We start from the raw sequence: 18,957 nt of genomic DNA, 5'->3' as shown, positions 1-18,957 counted from the left end.
CTACTTATCGGAGATCAAACTGGAAAACGGAGACCTTACTGGAATTCTGGTGACCTTTTCCCATGTTAATCAATTTGGAGAATAGCTGGATGGTCTAGCCTTAGGCCGCAGTATTCTCACATAAACACATAGTTGTGTGTTTGTATTTTGTGGGGACTTTATATTGACTTCCATTCATTTTCTACAGACGAACCTTTACCATAACCATCACAAATCTAACCCTAACTGTTATCAAAAGTCAATTCACACCTTAGCCCTAAACCTAACTCCTAACCCAAAAAACAGTATTTCCCCTCATGGGGACCAAGAAAATGTCCCCATAAGGAACTGTGGTCCCCACAACCCCACATTGTGGACAGAAATAGATCCCCACAAGGATATAAAAACCGAGTTCACACACACACACACACACACACACACACACACACTCAAATAGAGGGAGGGAAATATAAAAGAACCCAGTGTATCTCCCAAACCCAAAGAGCCCCTACTTGTTTGCTACATGACATCCATCCAAAAATGATTTGTGTGTGTGTGCGTGTGTGTGTGTGTGTGTGTGTGTGTGTGAGTGAGACCTCTTAGCCAGAACTTGAGTGCTTCTGTCAGCTTCAACTGTCTCCCAAGGCACACAGCACTGTTTCATTAAAGACGGCAGGGGAACACATCTCTTATTTTGGTTCTCAATGTTCTCTTTATCTTGCTCGCCCGTCTCTCTCTCTCCTCCTAACTGCTGTTTTGACAGCTATTGTGGGCGTGGCCAAAAAAAAGGCTGCTAAAGAAATTTGTCTGTCGATCAGACGGTGTGTCTGTCAAATTTTCGGTTGATAAATTGTTTGGAGGGGAGAGGGTGTGATGAGGCATCGGACTCACCCAAATTCTCCCCTCTGCCTCTTCCTCTACTTTTCAATCTTCCCGACATGCATTAAAACCCAAATGAAGGGAAGAGCCACAATTTCAAAGATAAGATTTTTCCATTTGAATATGAATACACGTTGGTTTTGTGTGTGTGTGTGTGTGTGTGTGTGTGTTTGCATGCTGGGAGCGTTTCCTCTCCATCAAGTTTTTGCTTTTGTAGCAGCTGGACTTATCGGCCAATCAGAGGCGGCCATGTTGTTGTTAGGTGATCCGTTATTCTTGTGCCTGTAATCTTTTTCCACCAGGATGTCAAAGTCTGAAATGGAAACGCATCACTGAAGGAGGAAAAAAAAAATCAGAAATGAAAACGTGCAGAAATCAAATGACAAAAATGGCGATTTGATCAGAAGTTTGCATTGGCTTTACAGAACAAACAAAACGTTAAATTTAGATTAAAAAAAAATCTAAACATCTTAGTTTTGATCTTTAATCACAGGAACTTCCTGAATAATGTTAGTGTAAATAAGTAATGTTATATAATCACTGGTGCTTTTGATGTAGGTGATATGGCTCCCCACTCAGGACACCATTCTGTTTGTGGGCGTCGTGAAAAAATAAAAAAATGAAAAATTCATATTATGAGAATAAAGTCATACTATTTTTGTAGTATAATTTGTTTAAGGATTCCTGGGGTCCACACCAAACATTGCTATTAAATCATCCTTTACAGACATTGTGAAAAAGACATCATTGTATTCATTAAGACATAAAACAAATTAAATTTAACACAAAATTCAAATCAACCTATTCAACAGTTGTAACATCTTGTAAATATTACAAATATACATTACCACACAAACAGTTTCAGCAATATCAAATCTAAATTAGGAGCAGCCGACCGTGCAGCATATTATGACCGTTTTTAAAGTGAAATCAACTAAGTAGAAGCGATTTTACGCTACCAGCTGCTTGTTTTTAGACGGGCTTTAAAGGAGGCATTGGTTGTTTGGCATCCGTCATGGCGGCGTGGGCGGAGCTCTGACGTCACGTGCAAAAGGTCAATAGGTCAGTTTAATAAGGAAGTTTAATATTTTTCACTGACTTGTGAACCCAATTCTCAGGTATAACTATATGATGGCAGGTGAGTAGATATTTTGCTAATGAGTGCAAACTGAGGTTTTGTCCTTGACATCATGTAAGAATCGCCACTGCAGTTCCTCCGTTCATCACCGCTAAACATGGTGGGTCTCCATCGATGTTCTCCAGCCTCAGAGATGCGCCTGTGCTGATTAATTGCTGTCTGATCGCTGCTGCTCCCTGCTAATTTTTCACAGCCTGCGGCGGCCTGGGTGTGAGGGTTTCTGGCGGTAATTGTGCGGTATTTGTTGCTAATAGGATAATAATTGGCGCAGGTGCAGATAGCTGGGTACTTATTGGGCCTGTTGAGGAGATATGGAGATTGGCGTCACGCCAGGGTTTCCTGCTGTGCCGCGCGGCAACGCAGAAATGTAAAAACACGCTTTTAAAACCAGCGCTACGCAGAGGGAGGGTAATTATCCATGTTTTCCCCCCTCTTATCCAACTCTGTATGTGGTTCTGAAAATGTTGCACTTTTGTATGAATCTGTTTTCATTCTTTTCTCTCAGCCCTTTTTCTACGTTTTCGTCATCTTTTAAATTAAATCCTGATCTAACTGTTGGGTGTGATAACAGCGAACAGAAAATTACTCATGTCTGTTGAGTTTTAGTTCTAAAAACATTGGTTTTAGCATTTAAACAAGGGAATATGTGAAACATTTTGAATCAGTTGTACTAATAGAAAATGCAGCAAATGTAATAAAGTTTCACATCTTTTTTATAATTTTTAATTTAATTTTCTTGGTGTTTAATCAGATGTTCATGCATAAGTGACCATGTGGATTTTGCTTCTTACAGTTGGGTTTTCTCTACCTTCTCTATTTTCTAAAACATTTTGAAAGAATTTAAAGCTGTTTTTGTTTCTAAACTCATACAGATTAAAAAAGGTTAAAGCAAAAGCAGCTGTACCATGTTAACCACTTTAGAGTGGATTCACACCAGCCCTGTTTATTTCGCTTTATTCTTTCTCCGGTCCATTAGCCTAGAAAGTTCGGTTCATTTGTGGAAGTGTGAATTTAACTTTGGACCATAACACTGGACTCTGGTCCTTCTATAAACTTCGGTCTCGGTTCGGTTGAAGCAAACGCTGGTGCTGTTTGAATGCATATATGAACCCCAAGTGGACTGGAGACTGCTCTAAAAACAGGAAGTGGACTACAGCGCAGGGCATTCTGGGTAAATACAATCAAAACAAACATAACCTATTGCTAGCAGGAGAAATGACTGTTTTTTTAAGATAAATCCTACAACCACTAAAATCTGACACCACTACATTTTTGTTTACATTTTGTGAAGAAGGAAGTTGTGCTCGGTGTCTTTAGAGGTTTTTATGTCATTTTCTTCACTAGTTCTTGGCACAGCGCCCCCACAGGCAAGGAGGGGAACAAGTTTTTTAGAGAGTTTGTGAAAGAGAATTTTAGCATCTCAAAACGTAACAAATGTTGTAATTTTGGTCCCAAATCAATTGGGTGTCAAAACACCCTTACAGTGAGCATTTGCAGTCAAATCACCATCAATCAAGAGTGTAATCTTGTTTAATCTCTGAATTTCTATGAATCTAGTGAATCTATATTTATCCAGTCATATCAAACCACAGCAAGGTTACAAAGTCACACCTAAACTTAAGGTCCACAATAAAACTTATGCCTTTTCAAGGATAACAAATCTTTACAAACACATTAATTATATTTTCTAAAACTGGAAACAAATCAGTCACTGAATGTGCTGCGTAACGCCTCCTGATTAAAGCAGGAGATTTCCCCTCTAAGGTCAACCTCTCACAGAACAGGACGCTGTATTTGGGAAGCAACAGCGGCGTTGTGATCATCCCCCCTCGCTCTCCTCAGAGACTCCTCCGCCTTGAATATGGTGATGATATTAACACTAATCGTAATATAGCTGGCGAGAGATACAGGCTGCGCCGCTTTGAACTGTAAATGGGGTTGTGTTTGGAGGAAGAGAGGCGATTAACTGCTGCGAGACGGTATAAGACGGTAAATCGGGGAAGTAAGCAACCCCAACCCAACGCAGTCATAAACAAATAAGCTAGCTCTGCTCCTCTACCCCCCTGCTCCCTCTGCACCAATTCAAATCAGTTTGGATTAGGACAGAATATGGGAATATTCCCTTTTAATGTCTCGGAGACGCACAGAGCGGATGCTGCTTCTACCTCTTATGCCCCCGTACCCCTCCGCCGCCGTTGCCACCTTAGCGCATGGCTTTTGGAGATGTGCTGTGTTTAGCCCTGCTTAGCCAAATGAGCTCCTAATAAATGCAGCGCTGAGCCCGTCTTCTGAGCAGCCGCAGATAATTGGAGGGCTTTCTCCTTCGCTTTCTAGAGGGAAGTAATAACGAAGGGGTGGGGTAGAAGGTGGAAGGTGCCTTCACGTGCAGATGAAGGTATTTATAAGGTGGAGTGCTGCTTAAATGTGTGCAAAGGGTGGGCTGGTAGGGATTTGGGTTATGTTTCATTCTGTGATGGTGCGAATTTGAAAATATGGGTTTTGGGTCTTTTGTTAATGTCAAAACTCCTGCTCTTGTATTTTTTATTTCTGGTGCATTCACACCAACCCTCTTTAGTCTGTCTTAGTTAACCTCTAGTTTGTCTAGAACAGTATTTCTCAAACTTTGTCAGGCAGAGGAACAGTTTACCCATTTAACACTCATGGACCACCTAACTCGAAATTGTCCCGCAGTACCAGAACATCTTAACCTGAAATGAAAATGTTAGTCTCTTATCGTTATTTTCTTTGTTCATCCTGTTTTGTAAATGTGAATGGCCACATTTATAAAATGAACACTCCGGGCATTTTGAGTTATTTTCAGATTCTGAAGGTGTGTATCCTCAGCTTACCGATGATAACACAGAAAAACTGTTGAACAACTCAAAACCCTCGTATTCTTCCATTTTATTGCTCTCTGTGTCGGCTAAGCTACACACAGGCTCGTTGCCATAGCAACTGACTAGCAACAGCTCTACTTGTGACATCAGGATTCACCACCAAAAACCACACAAACATTTCCCACACAGAACAAAAACATTCAGTCGGTTGCAGTTTTATGCTTTCAAACTTGATGTTTATTCTGTGATTATTAATAAGTGATTGTCTGAACACTGCGGTGGTTGATTAGCTAATTTAAACACCTGATTATTGATTATCTGTCAGAGTTGGTGTGTGGGTCGCCTTGTTTTTTTTTTAAATTTTTATTTTTTTACTGAACCTAAACACACAATTCCACATTTACATGTTATGGTTGTCAAAGTCAAGCTAGCATAACTGAACTACCATTAGTTTTTTATTTATTTATTTTTTATGAAAACCTTTTTCTGACCTTATTATCTAGTGTTGACAGTTGGTAGCAAAGCACTCTGTCCCTTTTTCTTTTATATATTACGTTTGAATTTAAGATTTAGCGCCGTATGTCGACAACTGTCAGCTAAAACCAATGCTAGTCATGGTTAGCGAGCAGCTTTTTGCCCTCCAGCAGAAAGCTATGCAGCAGGATCTTGTGCGCATGACGTCACGCTGCATCTTTTCTATACGCTCTGAGCTTCTTATCCCATTGACAAGATATTTGTCTACTTGGGTCTGAAGTGACAAGAAAACAAGCAATGTGAGAGACTCCATATGAATGTGTTGATGTAAATGTTTGTTAGTTCAGCCAGACGAGGGCAAAGCTTTGCGCTGGAATTTGACCCAACCACAGAAAGAGCTTCTTTCAGGAAAAACGCCAGAAAACATGGAAATACAAGTGCAAAAATGGAAGAAAGATGCATTCTCTGCAGCAGTGTTCCTGTCATCGACATTCACAATAAAGTCTCTGCCGCCTTTTGTTGACATTCCCATCTCTTTCTTCGGCACTAATTTGATTTCTAGAAATCAGGGTTTTGTCTCGTCGACTGACTGGCAGTTGCCTTTGCCTTAATGAATGCTGCGTTAAAAAAAAAATAAAGATTTTGTGGATAATGCTCCTCCCTTTCTTGCTTCCCCCCTGTTATATCAAGCTAAAATAATTAATTCACACACATATCTGCAACATTAGTTCCAGAGGAGATAATTAAGAAAATGATTTGGGTATTGTTCCCCAGCATCTATCAAGAGAATGCTGCTATCTGTTTTTAGAAGAGCCTGTAGTCACCATTACCGTATCTTTAAAGGGCAGTGATTTTGCGTTTGGTAATTGCATGATGGATTTGAAGCGATGCTATTAATTGAGAGGAGTGAGGAAGCATTCATCTCGTGTTCGTTCTCATCAAGTGTTTGCCGCTCATATGTGAGTGTCTGTGGGGGAGAGATAGTGTGAACGTGTGTTCAAACAAATAAACTATCTCTGTGTCATATTCCTCGTCATCTCAAGCCATTTATTTTTCCGCTATCTGGTGGCAAACATTTGCACGTTGGGCTCATTGTCACGGTTGCACCATTCAGTTGCAGCGCGCCGTGTTTTCATTGTGTCTGTATCTTGTTCATCATGCTAACGTCAACATCTAACATGAAAGACAACTTCTAATCAATAGAGCCGGGCAGCGGGCCAAATATTAAATTAAATGATTTCAGGAAGTTGAGTGCTGCTATTTCTCTTCCTCCTTCTGAAAGTCTAACCTTTCAAAAGCTTATTTGCATTTTTAAAATGTTAAACAAGATCATACATGTAAAAGCTGTGAAAAAGCTTTAATTCTTAAAATGTTTATTTTTGAAACTTTACTGCAGTCGCAACATATTAAACAAGGATTCAAGATTTATTTTTTTTGTCGTCATACCAGCTTTGGTTGTTTCTGGTACGAAAAGCAAATTAAGAAATAATCGTCTTGTGGCTGAAAAACGTAACACAATATAAGCATTTTGTCAGTCAATATTGCTAATTATTGATTAGTTGTGTGTTTTAAATATCTGAAATATTACCAAACTGGTGATATGACCTTTCCTGTTTTATCCAGTTTTCTCTCCTTGTTGTTTTCTATTTTTAAGCAGTTATAAGAAACGGTGGCAAAACAAACGGCTACGCAAGATGCTCAACAGGTTGTTGCTAGGTAACCAAAGAGTGGTTACCAAGGTAACCAAAGAGGAAGTGAGTTAGTTCATTCCACAAACTTTGCTTAAAATGCTGTGCGGTTCTGGATCAAAGTTCAGTGAATATCATCAATACTGAATATTCTACTAGATATATTATCTATAGATATTGATAATGTGTCTATTCCATTTTTAAAGTTTGTCAGAGTTCTTTTCTAATCCAAAACTTCTTGTTTCAGTTGTATATAAATGATGTGACACAGAAACTAATTTCTCTTAAAAATGGTCAAAAACTAAAGAACTGGCTACATTAAAAGAACAGTGTTTTTCCAGATGGGGCTCAGAAAGCTGGAGGGAAAATGTGAAAAAAAAATTAAAAACTCCAAAAATTGAATAAAATCTTTAAGCATAAAATGTAATCTATTTTCAATCATTACTATAAGTTAAACTAACTTGATGAAATGTTATTTGCCATGCTAATCTTTCTGAATGGCTTCAGGTGAAATCCATCAACCTGCTTCTCTCAGGCTAGCATAGTTAGCATAGCAAGAGCAGAATGGAAACATTTATTTATGCTTCCTGGAGCAGGTTCGGATGGGTTCTTTGGACAATACAGATGATGTTCATTATAATTTTTTCTTAGATGAAAAATGTATGATCAGGTTTGTTTAAACAGGAAACAAATCCTGGACTAATTTTTGGCAGAAGCCTCTGGAACCACCCAGTCGCAGAGTAGTTGCACTTTTCTTAAAAATTCAGTTTTTCTCCAGAAAAACAAATTTCCAGATAAATGTGCTGGTGGCAGCACATTGAAGTAATTCTATTTATTTATTTTTGGAAGCTACATTGCATTTTTGAACCATTATTTCCTCTGGGTTTAGATGTTGGAACGATTTTTAATAGTTTTTTACAATAAGACTGTTGTTGAATGTAGCTGGAGCTTCTTTTGTTGACCTTTGCTGCCACTTAATTATAATTATTAATATTAAAATCCAGATGCAAACAAACAGTTTAAGCTGATAGTTTTGATTCTTAGGGCATTAGGCTTCAGTTTAAATTGTTGTTTAAAGAGAAGCTAAAGGGATTTTAGGCAAACACTGTATGTACATTATGATTTATACAAATACTGCAAAACCTGTCTGTATTTTATCCCAACTAATACGTTTTGTCTGTAAATCTCTCTGGTCTCTTTGTTTCACATACAGTAATATGTTGTTGCTCTTCGTCTTTTTACCCTGATTTTATGATTTGATCCCAATATTTATTTCTTGGCAAGGAACCATGAATATTTCTCTGAATCTCGGTGAAGCAGAAATGGGGTGTATGAAAGTTTTAGTAATGATTATTTTTGTGAGTGTGGAAAACCAAAGGTCTTAAGGTATTTTCTTTATTTAACTTTTAATCTGTTTAAGTGAAGGATTTTTATTTCTGATAGTATTATAGGAGAGCCATGACATTTGTATTAATGTTTCACTTTCCTTTTTGTTTAAAATTGTGATGTTTCATACAACAGTACTTCAGTAAAACCACACAATAAAGCATTCACGATGAAAAGAATGCTTTTATGTACTTAGGGGTCAAATTAATTCAGAAAAGCTTCCGTCAACAATTGCATGTCAAAAGATTTGGAACATTCTTAGACTTATATTGTGATTTTTCTTAAATATTTTTTTAGAATATTTTTTGATTTACAAGAAAGGTTAAAAAGTGCAAGTTGCCATTGATTTGTCCTTGTTATGGGTTTTAAAACGGGGCCATCAATAACCTCAAAGCTTGTCCTTGATCAAAGTTATGATGTTTATAATTTCTGCCAACAATCAGGTCGGTTCATGGAATGCCTCCTAAAATTGGTAGAAACGTTTGTTTCTTGTGTAGAGAGACGGATAAGAGAACGAAATGAGTTGAGCCAAAGGGTCTGATGGACAACTTACCAAACGGCCTTCAAATATTAAATAAAAATCACTCAAAATCCATTCTTCATCCGTCCAGTTGAATATATCTCTTTTTTCCCTTCTAAATCCTAACATAGCATTTCTACTTAATAACTAATTGGCTAAACCAAATTTAATGACAATATGAACTGTACATTAAGTTAATAACTACTAATTTTGATTAATTGGTGTAAAAAATGTTGCCTTTACTCATCAGAATAAACATTTGGTGAATAATATTTAATCTGATGTGTATTTTCATGCGATTGTTTGGAAATCCATGCATCTACATGCTTCCAGGCTGGTTGCTTCTAGCACAAGTCGTGTTTTTGCAGATCAGACAACTGAGCAAACGCTGATGATTAACGGCCTGTCAGCCCCAGGACCAAACCCCTCCTAACGGGACAACAAGCCCTGCTGAAGCTGCCAGCCTAAATATGAAAACGCTTTAGCAGAGCATCATATAAAGGTGAATTATTACACCCAACGTCTGATTGAAGAGACTTGAAAGTTAATAGCTTAATAACCCAGTAAAGACGGCAAGGTGTCGGAAACCTTCGGGTCCGTACCGACATGAAGGCATCATCACCTAACATCAACAGCGTGAACCTTTTGTGCCACCATATTTAAGGGTTATTTGGTGATGATGGAGGACATTAACGGTGTGAAGTTGTTTGAATAGAACATTTACTCAACAAGGCAATTCAAAGTGGTTTACATGATTAAAACATAACAGAATAAAGGAACTGAAGACATTTCATCACAGCAGCAAAAGAAAGAGAAGCAATAAGTTACAATCTAAAACTGATGATGTTTTAGTTTTAGTTATTATTAATTAGAGATGGGCATTAATTATAACCAATGGTAACAAGTGAGTGGCGCATATACAGACTGATTGACAGCGCTAACACCCTCCTCCTGGCTCTATTGTCCTAATAATAACTACAGACCACATGACTCTGTTAACAGAATGATTATATCAATCAGCCTATTCCAATATTGATCATCAAATATCCATTTTCTGAAACTTGACTGATTCACTAGAAATTTGTTGCTTTTGTAAAAACTCATCTGCTACTTTTTTATAATTATTCCTGTATAATTTAGAAAACTTGGGATGAGCTGTTTGCAGATTTGGGTAGTAAGTAGTTACATTTACCCGAGTAACCTTTTTGAAAATATTTACTTTTAGGATCATTTTTGCTGTGCTGTGCTTTTTACTTTTACTTGAGTAATTTTATTATAAAGTATTTCTGCTCTTGAGTGAAATTTCTGGATTTTCTACCAACTGAATGAAAAACAAACATGTTTTAACCAAAAATTCACCAGACACAGACTCACACCTGCAGTTTCTTAGTTTCATCAGTTTTTTCTCTTTATATTTTGGTCCATCCATTAAATCAATCATTTAATTTAAATATTAAATGATTGATAATTTGATCAGTTATGCAGTACTTGAAGACTTTTTACCAAATACGTTTTACTTTTACTTATGTAAAAGTAGCTCTACATCAACATATTTTTCCTTAAGGACAATGTTTTGCTCTGATTTCGCTGTATAGGATGAGAAAAACTGCATATTTATTTGGTTAAATTGGTGCTAATTAAATTTAGAAAGTATCTTTAATTTGAGAATTTCAGGTGAAGCTGCTGACATGTGAGGTCCAGGTGCTGCAGAGAGGAAACGAGGTGACTCTTCTTCCTCCAACATGCCGGCAAACCGATCAATTACCTTCTGCTTTCTCCGTTTCTTATCAGCCTTTCACAAATCAGTCTTTGATATGCAGCCTTCAGTCTCTGATTGTCTGTTTGTCTTTTGAAGTAACCACTACAGTTCAAGTTAATCCCGTAACTTTGATCTTTGAGGATGTGAGTGAGCAGAAACGTCAACTGTGTTGCTGCTGTTACAGCATATTAAAGGTTATTATTGCATTTTTTTTAGTCAAGCAAGTTGATTCAGAACCTGGGATTTTGCAAAGCAGTTACACAATACGTGAAGCTGAATGAGTGCAGGCTGGCTTTGTGCCAGTGGAGCTGGCAGAAGGATTGCAGCCACAGGGCAGAATTACCGCCATCCGACAGTGTCGGTTTCCAGCCCCACTCGCTGCCCTGAGGGCGGAGCCACTGTGCAGCAGGTGTGTTTAAACCAGACTTGATTAGCTGCACTTTGCATTCAGCTGTCAGGTGTACGTTTCAAACTTTTGCCCCATCACCAAATTGAAAATGAACCCATTTCTTCTGCTGAACTGGAGCAAAAATAAACAAGAACCTGAGCTCAGCTGGAGCAGCCCGCATGTCTTCATCTGAACTGTGGGTCCAACACGCAGCAGCTGTAATTACTTTTGTTGATTTAAAAATATGTGACAAATAAATAACACAAATTAGAATTTGGACATAACCATAAAAGAAAACCGCTGACTTTTTTTGCCTTGTTTGCCAAACACAATTTTGAATAAAATTCTATGTTTCTTATAAACTGGGTGCAAAAGTTAAAGTTTATAATGGATTTTCTCTAATCCACACAAAATGTTGTGGCTAATATTGTACATACTTTACCTACATATATAAGTAGCTGAGGAGTGTTTTTTTTTTAATTTTTATTAAAAATGAGGCCCATTAATTTCTCTTTATGGATTATTAATGTCTTGAGTTTGGTTTGTATTTTTGTTTTTACCAACATGAACTTGATTGTTTTTGGTCTGATTTTTAAAAACTTTAAAAGCTTTTTTTGGATTTTTTTTGGTGCTCAGGTTAGATTTTTAATTATTTTTCTCCAATTTACACATGAAAATGTTCCAATGTCACGTAGGCTAAAATATCCAAACACTTTTACCTACATTTTCTATAAGTAGTGTCAAATGGCCTATTAATTTCTGTTTATTGTTGATTATTGCCTTGAGTTGGTTTTTTTACAGCACTCTCTTAGAAGTGTAGATTACTTGGAAAGTCCTTCAGAGAAAGTTTCTAAAAATCTAAGAGGTTAAAACAATTAAGATTTTAATTAAAGAAATTAGTTCAGACGTTGAAGAACGATCGGCTAAAGTCTGCCATTAGCAGGAAATTGATTCTTTGCCTTAAAATCTTAAAATGTAACTCTTTAACCTCAGCTGAAACCTTCAGCTGTTCACATGGACGTCTAAAAGGAGCCAAAGCTCTTAAATAAAACAGCCAGCTATTTTTTGGCAATGAGTTCATACTTCTTGATGGCTGGAAAATGAGTCGTTTCAAAAACCTCCCAATGTGACATTCAACTGGCACTGCCCTGTTGCCTAGCAACCCCAGCCAAGCCTCGCTGGTCTCCTAGCAACCCCGGTGGAGCTCCAGCTGGTCTCCTAGCAACCCCGGTGGAGCTCCAGCTGGTCTAACCGCTGTATTCACTGCACAAAGACTGCTGGGAAAAACAAGCGTTTTGTTGTTGACTTACCATACCATTGTCTTATTTTCAGTAAATATAATTTTCCTTTCTCCACCCGGGTCCAAAAAGCTGCTGCGAAGGCAGGACGATATGGCTGTAAAACGTTTCATGAAATACGTGCTTTTCTTTTTTTCTCAATAATCTTTCCACTGTCAGAACATGTCATCGTCACTCAGGCTCCTCCAGCTTTGTTCGTGTCAGGCATGTTCACTACAGACCACCTTCAGACTCGGAGTGCTTCACAATGTTTCTTATTCACTCATTCATCTTTGGGTTTGGTGTCTTGCCTGAGGACAAGACGGTATGTTTGACAGGCGTCAAACCAGCATTTACCATGCGAGGACATTAATCTCAGCTAAAATTATGCTTTTGAGACACATAAGGCCATAAATGCTGTAACTGTATTTTCTGTGTGATCATAAATGTCAGTTGGGTTGATAAAAACCATCCAGTAATTTTCCTGCAATCAAGTTTATTTGTTTAGCACATTTCAGCAACGAGGCAGTTCGAAGTGCTGAACATCATAAAACCATCCTCCATGACCAAACAAGTTGACCTGTTACAAACCTTAAAGCTCAACGTTAAGTCAAAACCTTCATATTTAAAACGTCTCCATAATCCAGCAGTGGTAACGATGTGGCTGATCCCAATTTCTAGCTTTGAGAGAGAAATCCATTACAATAATAAAATCCAGTCTTCATTTTCAGTGTTTGTGACAAATTTTGTGCTTTTTAAAAGAAAGCTCATTGCCTAAAATAAAATCAAGGTATTTGTAATTACTAACAAACTCAATTTGAGCAGTGACTAGGAAAAAACCATTGCTTTCATTTTATCCACATTCAAAACCAGCTTCACAGTCTGCAAACAAGCCTGGGCTACATTAAAACCAGACTAAGAACTCCACGGCCTGTAAAAGTGAAGAACAGCAGCAGTAGATTACTAAGTCATCTGCACAAAAATGAAAAAAAGCATTTGACAAATTATCACAATTTATTTATTGGAATAGAGAATAAGAGGACCAAGAACGGAGCCCTGTGGTACACCGTTTCTCTCCCATGAATAATGTTGTTTTGCTAACTAAGAAAGCTTTGAAGAAAACAATGATTACTCATCACTTTCAGTATTAATAACTGTTCAGACATAGTAGAATATTGTCATTTTCTCCCTTGGATGATGGAACATTTGAAACTTTGAATGTGAAAACTGCCTCGGTTTGATTATACTAGTAGTTTGCTGACATGTTTGGTCTGCCTTAGTTTCTTTTTAACATTTTGGTCCAGTTTTTGGTCCAGTGTTTCTGGTGTTGTAAGATTTCAGTTTCTCGTTTCTCCGTTTCCCTCGGATGTGAAACTAAACATGAGGAATTGCTGCAAACTCAGCAATTTTCTTTGACCAATTTGAATTATAGTCTGGGATTTGTTTGGATGATTGAACTGCTGTTTTGCAAAGAAACTTGAGTGTATTTATTGTAAGCTGGAGTTATAAACTGAATTGCTAAAAATGCCTGAAACTTTTCCTTTTAGTAGAAGTTTGTAGAGTCGAATTAAAAGTATTATTTTTGCTTGATTGTGTTTTGGTTTTTTAATACTGAAAAATTTAGAAAAATCTCCCTCAATGAAAAGCCTCCAACCTTCATATTGATGTTGTGGTTATGAGCCTGACTGATTTGTGATAGATGGTGTGGCTGATTAAAATATTTTAGCACAGCTTAACCGAGGTACGCCGCGTCTCTCAGCACATGCAGACACCGTCGGCGGCTGGTCGTAACTTGTTGGACCAAAACTCAGCCACTAATCCAGTTTACACTGAGTTTTATTACTCCACTGTTCTGACAGCTGTTGCACATAAACAGTCTTTTCATTCAGGTTTGATTTGCTATAAAACTAAATTCACCATGAATGTCATGTTATAAACTTTGATATTAAGTCGGTTAAGTTACAAAAGACAAAGAAGGCGGATAATGACAGGGTGAACAAAGCCACTGTGACCAAATTGACACGTTCGTGGGTCTTTCCCTCTCTAACATGACGACTCGATTTATCTCAAGCCAACTTTTGTCCGCCTAACGTGCCAAACAGTAAATCAAAGCTTGTCAGACAGAGGAGACATACACATGTTCACCGGATAAGATAAATGGATTTTCTGGCTCTGGGCCTATTCTGCATGAACTCTCTCTTTTTATCTCTCTCATTTCGTCGGTCTTACAAGGTGTGCGTGTGATTGAAAGGTCATCCTATCGCACCTGTGGACCGCCTTCAGCGTACAATGCAACATTTGCAAACCTGTGTTGGGTGGTGGCCACCTCGGGCTGAGGGAGATTCCTTTGTGTGGGTGGAGTGTGTGCGTGTCTGGGTTTCATGTCTTTTCTAGGAACATGGCAAGCATCCTTTACCATGCTAGCTACAGATTGATTTATGTTTTATATGAAAGGCAAATAATTTCCAGCTCATTTTCTGCAGTGAAGAAATTAAATCAACAAAAGTATTCAAGGCAATTAAGAAGGAGCATCTTCAAAAGTTCACCTCAGGCTAGTGAATCTGGATGGCTCGATTTTACACCTTACACTGCAGCAAATCTGCCTCAACATCGGCAATAATACCAAGATCCTGATCATCAGAGTTCAGACTTTATATCAATTAAATGCCTGGTAGGTTCTTAAGCAATGTGTGATAAACTCAGATCATCTAATCTGTCCAATCATCTGGTAGATTATTGGGCAACCAGCCAGTCATCTGGATTGGGTTGTGCCATGCGGCCCCAGCAGCTTACTTTCTAAATACAGTGTTTAGATGGCCACCAATATCTGTTGTTTAATGGACCACAACTACCAGTGAAGAGCTGAAATCAATGAGCCTCCCTCTCAAATAACGACTCATTTTGATAGTTCAAACAACAAATGTACTTAATACTCATTAATATATACAGTGGAAACCATCTGTTGCAGAAACCTACATCTACAGTCTTCCTTATCTTTATCGCAGCCAATCAGCACCAACTAAAATAAAAGGTGTTCCTGGATTGGCTACTTTGCAAAGCCAGTAGCATTGCCTTGAAATAGCTTCACAACTGCATTTATTTTGATTATTTTAGATATGTGCTATGAAGGAAATCAGCAAATCTGATGATTTTTCATGAATACTTTGGAGTTACGTTCTACAAAAAAATCTGCAAATATCCAGTCTATTCTCAAAGAAACAGCAGGGATCCCCATGGAGGTCACATGCACTGAAATGATGGGGGTCAATACATTTATTTCAAATTGTGCAACCAGTATGGGTCCCAAATTTCAGCCAGAATGAATCTGCTTAAAATTATATTGGCATTTAATACAGGGCCATGATTGGGCCTAAAGACGGTCTTGCATGGGGCCCATTTGACCCATGTCTTTATTATTTTTGAAATATTTTCCTATTTACAGTAAATGAATATCATGACAACGCATTTTTTCTCTGTACTCGCTACACCTAATACCTACTGTAGATTCTTGTCTTTAAATATTCTCATGGAGTTAAAGTGGGGATAAAAATGTTAAATCTCACAGACGGTGGATAAATTACCATACAAAACATTTTCCTTGAAAGTTGCTTGGCATGCTGAAAAACCCTCCGTGTTTCGAATCAAATTGCAGATGTAGCCTGAAAGGAAACGGGAATAAATGTTCATCTCTGCCTGCCGTCGCCTCAGGAGGATCTCGCCGTCCTTTGATTCCCGGGTGAGACAGTTACATTTCAACGCAGCAGCTAAAATTGCAGCGGTTGACTAAATATCAATGTGCAGCACCAACATTAAAGAGTGAGACATAATTGAAGAACATAACTACAGGACATCCCAGAATAAGGCGGGGCGGTGGTTGTCATGGTGACGGTGAAGAAGGTGGTCGGCTGGGGGTTTCTTTCGGTTCTGTTGATTCTCTTCATGATTCACTCTGGGAAAGCTTTCAGTCCGACACTTTGACACATACTCTATGTACTGTAAGGATTTCGCACAAGATTTAAGATCCTTTCTTTCATTTTTGTGTTTTTAGCTAAACAAAACAGCTGCAACATCAGGAAGAGCAAAGCAAACCAAAAACCTTCTGGCTTGGTCAAAATGTCCAAAGCTGTAAATGTTTTACGCCGTTTTCACACCTGATAGTTTGGTGGATTCGGTTCAATTAGGGACCAAAATGCAACATTTGTTACATTTTCAGCTGCTGTGTTTCTCTTTCACAGGGCACTGTCCCAAACAAATCAAACTCTTTGAAAAACCTGTTCCTCTCCTCACCTGTAGGGGCGCTGCAACAAGAAACACTGAAGGAAACGACATGAAAACCTCTGAAGAATAAACTATCTGCGTTTCCATTGATCGTATATTTGCACAAATGGAAATTACGCTAATAAATTTGCAATTTCGGAAAAACTCATGTCTGTAATTAAAGCTTTTGCATGTTAGCATGTATTTTGTAAAACTGCAATTGAAACACATGATCAGCAACCAGATGTTACTACTGTCAGAAATGACGAAGAGGATGACAGGAAGTAGTTGGAAGATGATCTGTTCTTTAATGACTTCTTATCACGTGAACAAACTTATTCATGTGTGATTTTGTTTTTTATCTAATGGTATTGCCAAATTGTGTTGACATTAGCAAACTATTGATAGTTTTGTGCACATTTATCAGGAAAATGCATCTACTGAGCACAACTTCCTCCTGGAGTAGGGTCAGATTTTAGCGGTTGTTGGATTCATGGGTTTGTTCTGGTTTTATTTACCCAGAATGCCCTGTTCTCTTCCTGTTTTTGGAGCGGTTTCTGGTCCGTTTGCCATTTTCATATGCATTCCAGAGTTTGCTTTTCCGTCCGAATCAGAATTCCTGTTATTGTCATTGTGGACAGAAGAAAGCAAAACAAAGTTTAAAAAATGGCAACTCTCTAAGTCGAATAATTGAATAAAAGCAACAATGATCTGTATATATCAATAAAAATAAAAATGTAGTAGAAACAGAAACATCTGGGATGCTGGGATCAGAGTCCGGCCTTTTTATCGTATTAAAATGGATTTAAAAATCAGATTGAATGTAATTTTTTTCCTGAAAGTCTCACTATTTCATAGTTCATTGCACTGACAGACGTTTCTAATAAAAACTAAACCCACATGGATGTGCATGAGAATTTAAACCTCAGGCATTTTAGATGTAGGTTTGGGTCTGATGATGCCTCCAAATCAGACAAAAACAATTACAATTATTCCTTTTTTCCCTCTTGTGGAGTAAAAAAGTGAAACTCCAGCTAACGGGTGCAGTGAAAGCAGTTCTGATTGTGTGTTTGCTCGACAGTTGATGAAGCCCGCCGTTAATAACGGGTTCATGCGTTCACAATCACTGATGACAGCAATCAATTAATGTGTCCACACTTCACCTGAGAACGCTTAATGCTAGGCTAGCAGCTGGAAGTGGATCAGCCGTAATCAATGACGGCGTTGAGATGAGATGGTCAGACGGAGCGACGGGAAAGGAAACGAGCAGGGCTGAGGACGAGCTTCTGCTTCTGATGCACCCAAACGCACAAATTCATGTTTCTGTCAAAAAAATAATTAGCACAAAAAGTAAAAATAAAATAGTTTGGAGAAATGCTTCTTTGTAATATTGATCCCACAATATGACAAAGTATTGGGACCATACTAAGAGAAAAATAAAGTAATATTACAAAGATAAATCAAAGCATTACAAGAATAGTCAGAATATTATGAATATTGGATATTCATAATATATATATATATATATATATATATATATATGAAATATATTATTTTGACTTTTTTCTTGTAATTTTATGACTTTTCTTGCAATATTAGGACTTTTAATCTCAACTTTTCGTAAACTTCATTTTTCCCCATACGCCCACAGTATGACATTTTTTTGATAACGCACCAACATCACTGATGAGGAAACAATGTTACAAAGGCTTAAAGTGTTATGTTTAATCCCGATTCTACCAGGATGAAATGAAAGTTAAATTTCTAGAGATTTTTGTAACGCAGCATCAGGTTGTAGATTAAATTTGTGTTTATCCAAAATACGTAAAGACTAATTTTTCTGCTCCTTTGCAACAGACGCATCTACAGATCCTGGAAACGAGCCGTCCACCAACCAGTTGCTGGTGAGACAACAGGGGAGGCCCCCAGCCGTGACCAACACATGGTGCGCCAACACACACGCCAGGACCCATCTGTGAGTGTGTGTGTCATAAATTAATAAACATATCTGACAAGTGCATTGCAGGCACCCAAGGGCATTATCATGTTTGCAAACAACTCCCCACTCTCACCCCTAACGCACGCACACACACACACACACACACACACACACACACACACTCCCAGAGGAGCAGCGATTGTTAAATGATTCAATTAGCTGCGTGGCGTGCTGAGAGCTGGAGGCAAGATGGAGTGATAATTGATAAACATGTTTAATCCTGAGAGAGAGAGAGAGGAGGGGTGGAAAGATAAAACCAGATAAAGCACACTCAGCCGTAGCCGCGCTCACACACACACACACGCGCGCTTTTACAGTCCGACGGCTCATTAAGTTTTTACTTTGTTCATCAGCGGCTCGTTTCTTTATTCAAACC

At 38.1% G+C, this 18,957-nt stretch overlaps 1 long non-coding RNA gene across 3 annotated transcripts in view; it reads left to right on the top strand.

Annotated features, from left to right (window-relative positions):
- The window catches only part of LOC103155243 (uncharacterized), a 116,331-nt gene that overhangs the window by 38,164 nt on the left and 59,210 nt on the right, over nucleotides 1-18,957 (top strand). For all 3 annotated transcript variants that reach the window (XR_001659400.1, XR_001659401.1, XR_001659399.1), the window contains exon 3: nucleotides 18,440-18,557. This is a non-coding gene — a long non-coding RNA (uncharacterized LOC103155243). The remainder of the gene's footprint in view (nucleotides 1-18,439; nucleotides 18,558-18,957) is intronic.

The sequence above is a fragment of the Poecilia formosa genome, unplaced genomic scaffold, assembly GCF_000485575.1.
Source record: "Poecilia formosa unplaced genomic scaffold, Poecilia_formosa-5.1.2 Scaffold419, whole genome shotgun sequence".
Taxonomy (NCBI): Eukaryota; Metazoa; Chordata; class Actinopteri; order Cyprinodontiformes; family Poeciliidae; genus Poecilia; species Poecilia formosa.
The sequence above is the reverse complement of the archived record's forward strand: the minus strand, read 5'-3'. Positions and strand labels throughout refer to the sequence as shown.